Source organism: Arachis ipaensis, chromosome B9 (genome assembly GCF_059453495.1).
Source record: "Arachis ipaensis isolate K30076 ecotype BB chromosome B9, ASM5945349v1, whole genome shotgun sequence".
Classification (NCBI taxonomy): Eukaryota; Viridiplantae; Streptophyta; class Magnoliopsida; order Fabales; family Fabaceae; genus Arachis; species Arachis ipaensis.
In genome coordinates, this window is record NC_142444.1 from 109271339 (window position 1) to 109286757 (window position 15419).

General features: G+C 37.9%; 2 non-coding genes across 2 annotated transcripts; both read left to right on the forward strand.

Annotated features, from left to right (window-relative positions):
• The first annotated feature begins 2051 nt into the window (after positions 1 to 2051).
• On the forward strand, positions 2052 to 2159 carry LOC148545862 (small nucleolar RNA R71). The gene has a single exon (XR_015900828.1). It is a non-coding gene; the product is annotated as a small nucleolar RNA R71 (small nucleolar RNA).
• A 9776-nt stretch (positions 2160 to 11935) lies between these two features.
• LOC148545863 (small nucleolar RNA R71) lies at positions 11936 to 12043 on the forward strand. Its single transcript, XR_015901502.1, has one exon. It is a non-coding gene; the product is annotated as a small nucleolar RNA R71 (small nucleolar RNA).
• The last annotated feature ends 3376 nt before the right edge of the window (positions 12044 to 15419 follow it).

The window sequence follows — 15419 nt, forward strand, 5'->3', positions numbered from 1 at the left end:
ATTTACATCCCTGCACCAATTTAGGCATGCAAAATACCCTTGCACACAACTCTGGGCGTTCAGCGCCCGGTTGGTGCCCATTTTGGGCGTTCAACGCCCCTTTGCTGCCATTTCTGGCGTTGAACGCCAGAACTATGCTCTGTTCTGGCGTTTGAACGCCAGACAGATGCTCCTCCAGGGTGTGATTTTTCTTCTGCTATTTTTGATTCCGTTTTTGATTTTTTTATTTATTTTGTGACTCCACATGATCATGAACCTAAGAAAACATGGAAAACAATAAAAATAAGAATTAGATAAACATTGGGTTGCCTCCCAACAAGCGCTTCTTTAATGTCAATAGCTTGACAGTGGGCTCTCATGGAGCCTCACAGATGTGCAGAGCTTTGTTGAGACTCTCCAACACCAAACTTAGAGTTTGGATATGGGAGTTCAACACCAAACTTAGAGTTTGGTTGTGGCCTCCCAACATCAAACTTAGAGTTTGACTGTGGGGGCTCTGGTTGACTCTGCTTGGAGAGAAGCTTTTCCTGCTTCCTCTCCATGGTTGCATAGGGAGATCCTTGAGTTTTAAACACAAGGGAGTCCTCATTCCCTTGAAGGACTATTTCACCTCTGTCAACATCAATCACAGCTCTTGCTGTGGCCAGGAAAGGTCTTCCTAGGATGATGGATTCATCCTCTTTCTTTCCAGTATCCAGGACTATGAAATCAGCAGGGATGTAAAGGCCCTCAACTTTTACCAATACATCTTCTACGTGTCCATAAGCCTGTCTTCTTGAGCTGTCTGCCATCTCTAGTGAGATTTTAGCAGCTTGCACCCCATAGATTCCCAGTTTCTCTATTACAGAGAGGGGCATGAGGTTTATACCTGAACCAAGGTCACACAGAGCTTTGAAGATCATGGTGCCTATGGTACAAGGTAGTATGAACTTTCCAGGATCCTGTCTCTTCTGAGGTAATGTCAGTTGATCCAGATCACTTAGTTCATTGATGAACAAGGGAGGTTCAACTTTCCAAGCATCAATGCCAAACAATTTGGCATTTAGCTTCATGATTGCACCAAGAAACTTGGCAGTTTGCTCTTCAGTAACATCCTCATTCTCTTCAGAAGAGGAATACTCATCAGAGCTCATGAAGGGAATAAGGAGGTTCAATGGGATCTCTATGGTCTCAAGATGAGCCTCAGAGTCCTTTGGTTCCCCAAAGGGAAGCTCCTTATTGATCACTGGACGTCCCAGGAGGTCTTCCTCCTTGGGATTCACGTCCTCTCCTCTCCTTACAGGTTCGGCCATGGCGCTTATGTCAATGGCCTTGCACTCTCCTTTTGGGTTCTCTTCTGTATTGCTTGGGAGAGTACTAGGAGGGATTTCAGTGATCCTTTTACTCAGCTGGCCCACTTGTGCTTCCAGATTTCTAATGGAAGACCTTGTTTCATTCATGAAACTTACAGTGGCCTTAGATAGATCAGAGACTAGATTTGCTAAATTAGAAGCATTTTGTTCAGAGTTCTCTGTCTGTTGCTGAGTTGATGATGGAAAAGGTTTGCTATTGCTAAACCTGTTTCTTCCACCATTATTAAAGCCTTGTTGAGGCTTCTGATCCTTCCATGAGAAATTTGGATGATTTCTCCATGTTGAGTTATAGGTGTTTCCATAAGGTTCACCTAAATAATTTACCTCTGCTATTGCAGGGTTCTCAGGATCATAGGCTTCCTCTTCAGAAGATGCCTCTTGAGTACTGTTGGATGCAGCTTGCATTCCATTCAGACTCTGAGAGATCATATTGACTTGCTGAGTCAATATTTTGTTCTGAGCCAATATGGCATTCAGAGTATCAACCTCAAGAACTCCCTTCTTCATAGGCGTCCCATTGATTACAGGATTCCTTTCAGAAGTGTACATGAACTGGTTATTAGCAACCATGTCAATGAGTTCTTGAGCTTCTGCAGGCGTTTTCTTTAGGTGAATGGATCCACCTGCAGAGGTGTCCAGTGACATCTTTGATAGCTCAGATAAACCATCATAGAATATATCCAGGATGGTCCATTCTGAAAGCATGTCAGAAGGACACTTTTTGGTCAACTGTTTGTATCTTTCCCAAGCTTCATAGAGGGATTCACCTTCTTTCTGTTTGAAAGTTTGAACATACACTCTAAGCTTGCTCAGCTTTTGAGGAGGAAAGTACTTGGCTAAGAAAGCCGTGACCAGCTTATCCCAAGAGTTCAGGCTGTCTTTAGGTTGAGAATCCAACCATAATCTAGCTCTGTCTCTTACAGCAAAAGGGAAAAGCATGAGCCTGTAGACTTCAGGATCTATTCCATTAGTCTTAACAGTATCACATATCTGCAAGAATTCAGTTAAGAACTGAAAAGGATCTTCAGATGGAAGTCCATGAAACTTGCAGTTCTGCTGCATCAGAGAAACTAATTGAGGTTTCAGCTCAAAGTTATTTGCTCCAATGGCAGGAATGGAGATGCTTCTTCCATGTAAATTGGAATTAGGTGCAGTAAAGTCACCAAGCATCTTCCTTACATTATTATTATTTTCGGCTGCCATCTCCTCTGCCTGTTCGAAAATTTCTGAAAGGTTATCTCTGGATTGCTGTATTTTAGCTTCTCTTAATTTTCTCTTCAGAGTCCTTTCAGGTTCTGGATCTGCTTCCACAAGAATGTTCTTATCCTTGCTCCTACTCATATGACAAGGAAGAATGGCCAGAAAAATGATAATAATAATAGAGATCCTTTATACCACAGTATAGGGATCCCTTTGTAAGTAGAAGAAGAGGGGGAGATAAAGGATGTGATGTAAAGGAAGAAACACAACTGTGAGGATTGGAATGTGAGATGAGATGTTAGGATATGAATGAATAAATAGAATGAGATGGGGGAGGAATAATTTTCGAAAATTATTTTGAAAAAGAGTTAGTGATTTTTGAAAATTGGTTTTTGAAAATTAGTTAGTATTTTTCGAAAATTTTTGAATTCAAAAATAAAAAATAAAAATAATTAGTTAATTAAAAAGAAATTTTTGAAAAAGGGGGAGATATTTTCGAAAAATGAGAGAGAGAGAGAGTTAGTTAGGTGGTTTTGAAAAAGTTAAGAAACAAACAAAAAGTTAGTTAGTTAGTTGAAACAAATTTTTGAAAAGATAAGAAGTTAGGAAGTTAGAAAAGATATTTTGAAAAGATATTTTTGAAAAAGATAAGATAAGAAGATATTTTTGAAAAGATATGATAAAATTAGTTTTGAAAAAGATTTGATTTTTAAAATCACAATTAATGACTTGATTCATAAGAAATCACAAGATATGATTCTAGAACTTAAAGTTTGAATCTTTCTTAACAAGCAAGTAACAAACTTCAAATTTTTGAATCAAAACATTAATTGATTATGTTATTTTCGAAAATTTGGTATAAAAATAAGAAAAAGATTTTTGAAAAATATTTTTGGAATTTTCGAAAATAACTAAGAATTTTGAAAAAGATTTGATTTTGAAAAAGATTTTGAAGAAGATAAGATTTTCAAATTGAAAATTTGATTTGACTCATGAGAAACAATTTGATTTTAAAAGTTTTTGAAAAAGTCAATCCAAATTTTCGAATTTGATGAGAGAAAAGAGGAAAGATATTTTTTTTTATTTTTGAATTTTTATGATGCAAGAGAAAAACACTAAAAAGATGCAATGCATGAAATTTATGAATCAAAACAATGAATGCATGTATGAATGATATGAATGTCAAGATGAACACCAAGAACACTCTGAATGTCAAGATGAACATCAAGAACATATTTTTGAAAAATTTTTAATGCAAAGAAAACATGCAAGACACCAAACTTAGAATTCTTTAATGCTTAGACACTAAGAATTCAAGAATGCATATGATAAACATGAAAAGACACAAAACAAAAAAAAAAATCATCAAGATCAAACAAGAAGACTTACCAAGAACAAATTGAAGATCATGAAGAACACCATGAATGCATGAAATTTTCGAAAAAAAAATGCTAGATGCATATGCAATTGACACCAAACTTATAACATGACTCAAGACTCAAACAAGAAATAGAAAATATTTTTTATTTTTATGATTTTCTAATTTTTTTGGATTTTTATTTTATATTTTTCGAAAATTAAAAGGAAAAATAAGGATTCCAAAATTTTTAATATGAATTCCAGGAATCTTGCCATGTTAGTCTTAAAGCTCCAATCAAAGGGTCAGGCATGGCTTAATAGCCAGCCAAGCTTTAATCAAAATATGAGTGTAATTCAGACATGACAAGCCTAACATGCTCTATCCAAAAGAATTAGACATGGCTTTACAGCCAGCCAGGCTGCAACATATAATTACATGGGCTGGAGTGATTAGTTGAATACCAATCCCAAAGTAGTTTGGGTATGGCTTTACAGCCAGATATGATTCAACATATTTCATGAAACACTAGAATTCATTCTTAAAATTTTGAAGCCATAGAATAATTTATTTTTGAAAACATTTTTAATTTTTTTTTTTCGAAAACAGATGAGAAAATTTTAGAAATTTTTTTTGAAAAATTTTTGAAAATAAAATAAAAAGAAAATTACCTAATCTGAGCAACAAGATGAACCGTCAGTTGTCCAAACTCAAACAATCCCCGGCAACGGCGCCAAAAACTTGGTGGACGAAATTGTGATCACATTAATGTAATACTCTTTATTGTATGGAATCATTATTATGGCTCTTTACTATGTGTGGACACAACTCCGTTCAACTAACCAGCAAGTGTACTGGGTCGTCCAAGTAATAAACCTTACGTGAGTAAGGGTCGATCCCACAGAGATTGTTGGCTTGAAGCAAACTATGGTCACCTTGTAAATCTCAGTCAGGCGGATATAAAACAGTTATGTGGTTTTCAAATATTAATTAATAAAATAGGGATAGAGATACTTATGTAGATTCATTGGCAGGGATTTCAGATAAGCGAATGGAGATGCTTTTCGTTCCTCTGAACCTCTGCTTTCCTGCTATCTTCATCCAATCAGTCTTACTCCTTTCCATGGCTGGCTGTATGCAAGGGCATCACCGTTGTCAGTGGCTACATCCCCTCCTCTCAGTGAATCATATGCTCACGTACCCTGTCACGGCACGGCTATTCATCTGTCGGTTCTCGATCATGCTAGAATAGGATTCATCCTCCTTTTGCGTCTGTCACTAACGCCCAACAATCGCGAGTTTGAAGCTCGTCACAGTCATTCAATCATTGAATCCTACTCAGAATACCACAGACAAGGTTTAGACCTTCCGGATTCTCTTGAATGCCGCCATCATTCTAGCTTACGCCACGAAGATTCTGGTTAGGAGATCTAAGAGATACTCATTCTAGCTTAATTCACGTAGAACGGAAGTGTTTGTCAGGCACGCGTTCATAGGGGAGATGGTGATGAGCGTCACACATAATCATCACCTTCATCACGTTGTTGGGTTTGAATGGATATCTTAGAAGCGAAATAAGAAGAATTGAATAGAAAATAGAAGTACTTTGCATTAATCTTTGAGGAACAGCAGAGCTCCACACCTTAATCTATGGAGTGTAGAAACTCTACCGTTGAAAATACATAAGTGAAGGTCCAGGCATGGCCGAGATGGCCAGCCCCCTATTGTGATCTAAGATAGCATACAACTGATCAAAGATGTCCAATACAATAGTAAGAGGTCCTATTTATAATAAACTAGTCACTAGGGTTTACATGAGTAAGTAATTGATGAATAAATCCACTTCCGGGGCCCACTTGGTGTGTGTTTGGGCTGAGCTTAAGTGTAGCACGTGCAGAGGCCATTTGTAGAGTTGAACGCCAGTTTCTGTGCCAGTTTGGGCGTTCAACTCTGGTTTTGGATCCTTTTCTGGCGCTGGACGCCAGATTTGGGCAGAAGGCTGGCGTTGAACGCCAGTTTACATCGTCAATTCTTGGCCAAAGTATGGACTATTATACATTTCTGGAAAGCCCTGGATGTCTACTTTCCAACGCAATTGAAAGCGCGCCATTTCGAGTTCTGTAGCTCCAGAAAATCCACTTTGAGTGCAGGGAGGTCAGAATCCAACAGCATCAGCAGTCCTTTTTCAACCTCTGAATCTGATTTCTGCTCAAGTCCCTCAATTTCAGCCAGAAAATACCTGAAATCACAGAAAAACACACAAACTCATAGTAAAGTCCAGAAATGTGAATTTAACATAAAATCTATTAAAAACATCCCTAAAAGTAACTAGATCCTACTAAAAACATACTAAAAACAATGCCAAAAAGCGTATAAATTATCCGCTCATCATGCACGAAATTGTGATCATCAATGGCGCCAACAACTTGGTACGCACAATTGTAATCTCAACTATTTATCACAATTTCGCACAACTAACTAGCAAGTACACTGGGTCGTCCAAGTAATAAACCTTACGTGAGTAAGGGTCGATCCCACGGAGATTGTCGGCCTGAAGCAAGCTGTGGTCACTTTGTAAATCTCAGTCAGGCAGATTCAAATGGTTTTATGAATTGATAAGTAAAAGATAAATAAAATATAACTAGGATAGAGATACTTATGTAATTCATTGGTGAGAATTTTAGATAAGCGTATAAAGATGCTTTCGTTCCTCCTGACCCTCTGCTTTCCTACTGTCTTCATCCAATCATTCCTACTCTTTTCCATGGCAAGCTTTAAGTAGGGCATCACCGTTGTCAATTGCTACATCCCATCCTCTCAGTGAAAATAGTCCAAGATGCTCTGTCACAGCACGGCTATTCATCTGTCGGTTCTCGATCATACAGGAATAGGATCCATTGATCCTTTTGCGTCTGTCACTACGCCCAGCACTCGCGAGTTTAAAGCTCGTCACAGCCATCCCTTCCCAGATCCTACTCGGAATACCACAGACAAGGTTTAGACTTTTCGGATCTCAGGAATGGCCATCCATGGGTTCTAACTTATACCACGAAGATTCTAATATCTCGGACTCGGTCCCCTGTATTAGATATCCAAGAGATACCCATTCAATCTAAGGTAGAACGGAAGTGGTTGTCAGGCACGCGTTCATAAGTTGGGAATGATGATGATTGTCACGATCATCACATTCACATTGAAGTGCGAATGAATATCTTAGAAGCGGAATAAGTTTGTATTGAATAGAAAAATAGTAGTACTTTGCATTAATCCATGAGGAACAATAGAGCACCACACCTTAATCTATGGTGTGTAGAAACTCTACCGTTGAAAATACATAAGTGATGAAGGTTCAGGCATGGCCGAATGGCCAGCCCCCAAACGTGATCTAAAGATAAAACTAAAGATAATCCAAAGATGTAAGTACAATAGTAAAAAGTCCTATTTATACTAAACTAGTTACTAGGGTTTACAGAAATGAGTAAATGATGCAGAAATCCACTTCTGGGGCCCACTTAGTGTGTGCTTGAGCTGAGCATTGAGCTTTACACGTGTAGAGGCTTCTCTTGGAGTTGAACGCTAGTTTGTAACCTGTTTCTGGCGTTTAACTCCACTTTACAACCTGTTTCTGGCGTTTAACTCAAGAATGCAGCATCGAACTGGCATTGAATGCCAGTTTGCGTTGTCTAAACACAGACAAAGTATGGCCTATTATATATTGCTGGAAAGCCCTAGATGTCTACTTTCCAACACAATTGAGAGCGTACCATTTGGAGTTTTGTAGCTCCAGAAAATCCACTTTGAGTGCAAGGAGGTCAGAATCCAACAGCATCTGCGGTCCTTCTTCAACCTCTGAATCTGATTTTTGCTCAGGTCCCTCAATTTCAGCCAGAAAATACCTGAAATCACAGAAAAACACAAAAACTCATAGTAAAGTCCAAAAATGTGATTTTTATTTAAAAACTAATAAAAATATACAAAAAACTAACTAAATTATACTGAAAACTATGTAAAAACAATGCCAAAAAGCGTATAAATTATCCGCTCATCACAACACCAAACTTAAATTGTTGCTTGTCCCCAAGCAACTGAAAATCAAATAGGATAAAAAGAAGAGAATATACTATAAATTCCAAAATATCAATGAAACTTAGTTCTTATCAGATGAGCGGGACTTATAGCTTTTTGCCTCCTAAATAGTTTTGGCATCTCACTTTATCCATTGAAATTCAGAATGATTGGCATCTATAAGAACTCAGAGTTTAGATAGTGTTATTGATTCTCCTAGTTCAGTGTGTTGATTCTCGAACACAGCTACTTTATGAGTCTTGGCCGTGGCCCTAAGCACTTTGTTTTCCAGTATTACCACCGGATACATAAATGCCACAGACACATAACTGGGTGAACCTTTTCAGATTGTGACTCAGCTTTGCTAAAGTCCCTAATTAGAGGTGTCCAGGGTTCTTAAGCACACTCTGTTTTTGCTTTGGACCTTGACTTTAACCGCTCAGTCTCAAGTTTTCACTTGACACTTTCACGCCACAAGCACATGGTTAGGGACAGCTTGGTTTAGCCGCTTAGGCCAGGATTTTATTCCTTTAGGCCCTCCTATCCACTGATGCTCAAAGCCTTGGATCCTTTTTATTACCCTTGCCTTTTGGTTTTAAGGGCTATTGGCTTTTTGCTCTTGCCTTTTGGTTTAAAGAGCTTTTGGCTTTTTCTGCTTGCTTTTTCTTTTTCTTTCTTTTTTTTTTTGCTATTTTTTTTTCTTTTCTTTTTTTTTTTTGCAAGCTTTTGTATTCACTGCTTTTTCTTGCTTCAAGAATCATTTTTATTATTTTTCAGATTATCAAATAACATTTCTCCTTTTTTCCTTATTCTTCAAGAGCCAACATATTTAACATTAATAAACAACAACTTCAAAAGACATATGCACTGTTCAAGCATTCATTCAGAAAACAAAAAGTATTGTCACCACATCAAAATAATTAAACTAGTTTCAAAGATGAATTCGAAACCCTGTACTTCTTGTTCTTTTGTTTTTAAAACAGTTTTCATTTAAGAGAAGTGATGGATTCATATTCATAACCTTAAGGCATAGACACTTAGACACTAGTGATCATATAGTAAAGACACAAACATAAATAAAACATAAAGCTCAAAAATAAAAAAAAAACAGGAAAATAAATAAACAATGAGATTAAGGAATGAGTCCACCTTAGTGAGGGTGGCGTCTTCCTCTTATTGAAGAACCAATGGTGCTCTTGAGCTCCTCTATGTCACTTCCTTGTTTTTCTTGCTCCTCCCTCATAGCTCTTTGATCTTCTCTAATTTCATGGAGGATGATGGAATGCTCTTGGTGCTCCATCCTTAGTTGTCCCATGTTGGAAATTAATTCTCCTAGGAAAGTGTTGATTTGCTCCCAATAATTCTGTGGAGGAAAGTGCATCCCCTGAGGCATCTCAGGGATTTCATGGTGAGGAATTTCCTCATGCTCATGTTGAGGTCCATGATCTCTTATTTGCTCCATCCTTTTCTTAGTGATGGGCTTGTCCTCTTCAATGAGGATGTCTCTGGCCTTAGGTGCCATAAATGGTTATGGAAAAAAAAAGCAATGCTTTTACCACACCAAACTTAGAAGGTTTGCTCGTCCTCGAGCAAAAGAAGAAAGAAAGGATGAGAAGAAGAAAAGATGGAGGAGTTAGAGGTGTGTGAATGGTTCGGCCACTAGGGGTTTAAGGTGGTTATAATGTGTGAAAAGGAAGGAGTGATGGTTTGAATTTGAGTGGGTGGGTGTAGGTGGCTGTATGATGGTTTTGGAGAGGAATTGGAGGTGATTGGTGGAGGTTATTTTGGGGAAGAGAGTTATGAAAAGGTGTGAAGAGGAGAGAAGAAGTGGTGGGGATCCTGTGGGGTCCACATATCCTGAGGGGATCCTGTAGGGTCCACAGATCAAGTGGGGTCAAGGACTTAACATCCCTGCTCTAATTAGGCGTGTAAAACGCCCTTGCTGTGTAATCCTGGCGTTTAACGCCAGACTACTGCCTGTTTCTGGCATTAAACACCCAAATGTAGCTTGTTTATGGCGTTTAACGCCAGGTAGATGCTTGTTTCTAGCGTTAAACGCCAGCTTGGTGCCTGTTTCTGGCATTAAACGCCAGACAGATGCTTGTTTCTGGCGTTTAAACGCCAGACTGCTTTCCTCCAGGGTGTGCTATTTTCAATGCTGCTTTTCATTCTATTTTTTATTTTTCAGTAGTTTTTGTGACTCCACATGATCATCAACCTAATAAAACATGAAATAACAAAGAGAAAATAAACTAGATATGATTAAATAACATTGGGTTGCCTCCCAACAAGCGCTTCTTTAATGTCAATAGCTTGACAGTGAGCTCCCATGGAGCCTCACAGATGTTCAGAGCATTGTTGGGACCTCCCAACACCAAACTTAGAGTTTGACTGTGGGGCTTTTGTTGACTCTGGATTGAGAGAAGCTTTTCATGCTTCCTCTCCATGGTTACAGAAGGAGATCCTTGAGTTTGAAATACAAGGTTGTCCTCATTCAGTTGAAGGACTAACTCTCCTCTGTCCACATCAATCACAGCTCTTGCTATGGCTAGGAAGGGTCTTCCAAGGATGATGGATTCATCCTCTTCCTTCCCAGTGTCTAGGATTATGAAATCAGCAAGGATGTAAAGGCCTTTAACCTTTACTAACACGTCCTCTATTTGTCCATAAGCCTGTTTTCTTGAGTTGTCTGCCATCTCTAATGAGATTCTGGCAGCTTGCACCTCAAAGATTCCCAGTTTCACCATTACAAAGAGTGGCATGAGGTTTATCCCTGACCCAAGGTCACATAGAGCCTTCTCAAAGGTCATGGTGCCTATGGTACAAGGTATTAAGAACTTTCCATGATCCTGTTTCTTCTGAGGCAATTTCAGTTGATCCAGATCACTCAGTTCATTGGTGAGCAAGGGAGGTTCATCTTCCCAAGTCTCATTACCAAATAATTTGGCATTCAGCTTCATGATTGCACCAAGGTACTTGGCAACTTGCTCTTCAGTAACGTCTTCATTCTCTTCAGAAGAAGAATACTCATCAGAGCTCATGAATGGCATAAGGAGGTTTAATAGAATCTCTATGGTCTCTAGATGAGCCTCAGATTCCTTTGGTTCCTCAGAGGGAAACTCCTTATTGATCACTGAACGTCCCAGGAGGTCTTCCTTACTAGGATTCACGTCCTCCTCCTCCCTTGTAGGTTTGGCCATGGTAATTAAATCAATGGCTTTGCACTCTCTCTTTGGATTTTCTTCTGTATTGCTTGGGAGAGTACTAGGAGTAGTTTCAGTGACTCTTTTACTCAGCTGGCCCACTTGTGCCTCCAAATTTCTAATGGAGGACCTTGTTTCATTCATGAAACTTAAAGTGGCCTTAGATAGATCAGAGACTATATTTGCTAAGCTAGATGGATTCTGCTATGAATTCTCTGTCTGTTGCTGTGTGGATGATGGAAAAGGCTTGCTATTGCTAAACCTGTTTCTTCCACCATTATTAAAGCCTTGTTGAGGCTTTTGTTGATCCTTCCATGAGAGATTTGGGTGATTTCTCCATGAGGATTATAGGTGTTTCCATAGGATTTACCCATGTAATTCACCTCTACTATTGCAGGGTTCTCAGGATCATAGGCTTCTTCTTCAGAAGCTGCCTCTTGAGTACTGTTGGATGCTACTTGCATTCCATTCAGACTCTGAGAAATCATATTGACTTGCTGAGTCAATATTTTATTCTGAGCCAGTATAGCATTCAGAGTATCAATTTCAAGAACTCCCTTCTTCATAGGCGTCCCATTATTCACAGGATTCCTTTCAGAAGTGTACATGAACTGGTTATTTGCAACCATGTCAATGAGTTCCTGAGCTTCTGCAGGCGTTTTCTTTAGGTGAATGGATCCACCTGCAGAATGGTCCAATGACATCTTTGATAATTCAAACAGACCATCATAGAATATATCCAGAATGGTCCATTCTGAAAGCATGTCAGAAGGACACTTTTTGGTCAGTTACTTATATCTCTCCCAAGCTTCATAGAGGGATTCTCCTTCTTTCTGTCTGAAGGTTTGAACATTCACTCTAAGCTTACTAAGCTTTTGAGGAGGAAAGAGCTTGGCTAAGAAAGCCGTGACCAGCTTATCCCAAGAGTTCAGGCTGTCTTTAGGTTGAGAGTCCAACCATATTCTAGCTCTGTCTCTTACAGCAAATGGGAAAAGCATAAGCCTGTAGACCTCGGGATCAACTCCATTGGTCTTAACAGTATCACAGATCTGCAAGAATTCAGTTAAGAACTAAAAGGGATCTTCGGATGGAAGTCCATAAAACTTGCAATTCTGTTGCATCAGAGAAACTAATTGAGGTTTCAGCTCAAAATTGTTTGCTCCAATGGCAGGGATTGAGATGCTTCTTCCATGTAAATTGGAATTAGGTGCAGTAAAGTCACCACGCATCTTCCTTGCAGTGTTATTATTTTCGGCCATGTCTCCTTCTTTTTCGAAATTTTTAGTCAGATTTTCTCCAGAGAGTTGTGCTTTTAGCTTCCCTTAGCTTCCTCTTCAGAGTCCTTTCAGGTTCAGGGTCAGCTTCAACAAGAATGTTCTTATCCTTGTTCCTGCTCATATGACAAAGAAGGAAATAACAAAGAAAATATAGAATCCTCTATGTCACAGTATAGAGATTCCTTTATGTGAGTAGAAGAAAAAAAGAAATTCGAACACAGAAAAAGGGAGAGGGTTCGAATTTTTAAGAAGAAGAGAAGTGTTAGTAGATAAATAAATAATTAGAAGGAGATGAGAGAGGAAATTTTTGAAAATAATTGAAAAGAAAAGAAAAATAGTTTTGTTTTTAATTTAAAATTAAAATTAAAATTCAAAAATTTTTAAAAAAATGAAATTAAATTAAAAGTTAAAACAATTAGTTAATTAAAAATGAATTTTGAAAAAGAGGGAATGGATTTTCGAAAATTAGAAAGAGAGAGTTAGTTAGATAGTTTTGAAAAAGATATGATTGAAATAGTAAACTTTTAAAATCAAACAAAAAGTCAAGTAGTTAATTGAAAAAGATTTGAAAGAGATAGAATTTTTAAATTGAAAATTTGATTTGACTCATAAGAAACAACTAAATTTTAAAAAAATTTGAAAAAGTCAACTCAAATTTTCGAAAATTTATGAGTGAAAAAGGGAAAGATATTTTTTTTTATTTTTGAATTTTTAATGATGAAAGAGAAAAATATCAAAAAGACTCAATGCATGAAAATTTTGGATCAAAACAAGAAAAATATGCAAGAACACTTTGAATGTCAAGATGAGCACCAAGAATACTTTGAAGATCAAGATGAACATCAAGACTTACTTTTGAAAATTTTTAAGAAAAGATAAATATGCAAGACACCAAACTTAAAAATTTTTTTATTCTTTAGACACTAATAATTTAAGAATGCATATGAAAAACAAGAAGAAACACCAAACAAGAAATTTTAAAGATCAAACAAGAAGACTTACCAAGAACAACTTGAAAATCATGAAGAACACCATGCATGAGTTTTCGAAAAATGCAAGAAAGAAATAAACATGCAATTGACATCAAACTTAAAAATTGACTCTATACTCAATCAAGAAACACAAAAATATTTTTGATTTTATGATTTTATTAATTTTTTTTGTATATTTCTTCGAACATTTAATTGAAAAAAGAAAAATAAGGATTTCAAAATTTTTAATAGGAAATCCAGGAATCTTGCACTGTTAGTCTAAAGCTCCAATCCAGGAATTAGACATGGCTTACTAGCCAGCCAAGCTTTCAGTAAAAGCTCTGGTCCAAAACACTAGACATGGCCAATGGCCAGCCAAGCTTCAGCAGATACAAATCAGACATACAACAGCTGATACTTCATCCAACTTTATATGCTGATAAGTGGAAGCCACGGTCCAAATAAATTAGACATGGCTTTACAGCCAGCCAGGCTTCAACGTGCTTCATGAAACTCTAGAATTCATTCTTAAAAATTTTGAATAAAAAAATATATTTTTTTTATTTTTTCAAAAATAAGAATAATAAAAACAAAAAGGTTAAAATTAAAATAAAGTTACCTAATCTGAGCAACAAGATGAACCGTCAGTTGTCCAAACTCGAACAATCCCCGGCAACGGCGCCAAAAACTTGGTGCACGAAATTGTGATCATCAATGGTGCCAACAACTTGGTACGCATAATTGTAATCTCAACTATTTATCACAACTTCGCACAACTAACCAGCAAGTGCACTGGGTCGTCCAAGTAATAAACCTTACGTGAGTAAGGGTCGATCCTACGGAGATTGTCGGTCTGAAGCAAGCTATGGTCACCTTGTAAATCTCAGTCAGGTGGATTCAAATGGTTTTATGAATTGATAAGTAAAAGATAAATAAAATATAACTAGGATAGAGATACTTATGTAATTCATTGGTGAGAATTTCAGATAAGCGTATAAAGATGCTTTCGTTCCTCCTGACCCTCTGCTTTCCTGCTGTCTTCATCCAATCATTCCTACTCCTTTCCATGGCAAGCTTTATGTAGGGCATCACCGTTGTAAATGGCTACATCCCATGCTCTCAGTGAAAATGGTCCAAGATGCTCTGTCACAGCACGGCTATTCATCTGTCGGTTCTCGATCATACTGGAATAGGATCCATTGATCCTTTTGCGTCTGTCACAACGCCCAGCACTCGCGAGTTTGAAGCTCGTCACAGCCATCCCTTCCCAGATCCTACTCGGAACCACAGACAAGGTTTAGACTTTTCGGATCTCAGGAATGGCCATCCATGGGTTCTAACTTATACCACGAAGATTCTAATATCTCAGACTCGGTCCCCTGTATTAGATATCCAAGAGATACCCATTCAATCTAAGGTAGAACGGAAGTGGTTGTGAGGCACGCGTTCATAAGTTAGGAATGATGATGATTGTCACGATCATCACATTCACATTGAAGTTCGAATGAATATCTTAGAAGCGGAATAAGTTTGTATTGAATAGAAAAATAGTAGTAATTTGCATTAATCCATGAGGAACAGCAGAGCTCCACACCTTAATATATGGTGTGTAGAAACTCTACCGTTGAAAATACATAAGTGATGAAGGTTCAGGCATGGCCGAATGGCCAGCCCCCAAACGTGATCTAAAGATAAAACTAAAGATAATCCAAAGATGTAAATACAATAGTAAAAAGTCCTATTTATACTAAACTAGTTACTAGGGTTTACAGAAATGAGTAAATGATGCAGAAATCCACTTTTGGGGCCCACTTGATGTGTGCTTGGGCTGAGCATTGAGCTTTACATGTGTAGAGGCTTCTCTTGGAGTTGAACGCCAATTTGTAACCTGTTTCTGGCGTTTAACTCCAGAATGCAGCATGGAACTGGCGTTGAACGCCAGTTTGCGTCGTCTAAACTCGGGTAAAGTATGAACTATTATATATTGATGGAAA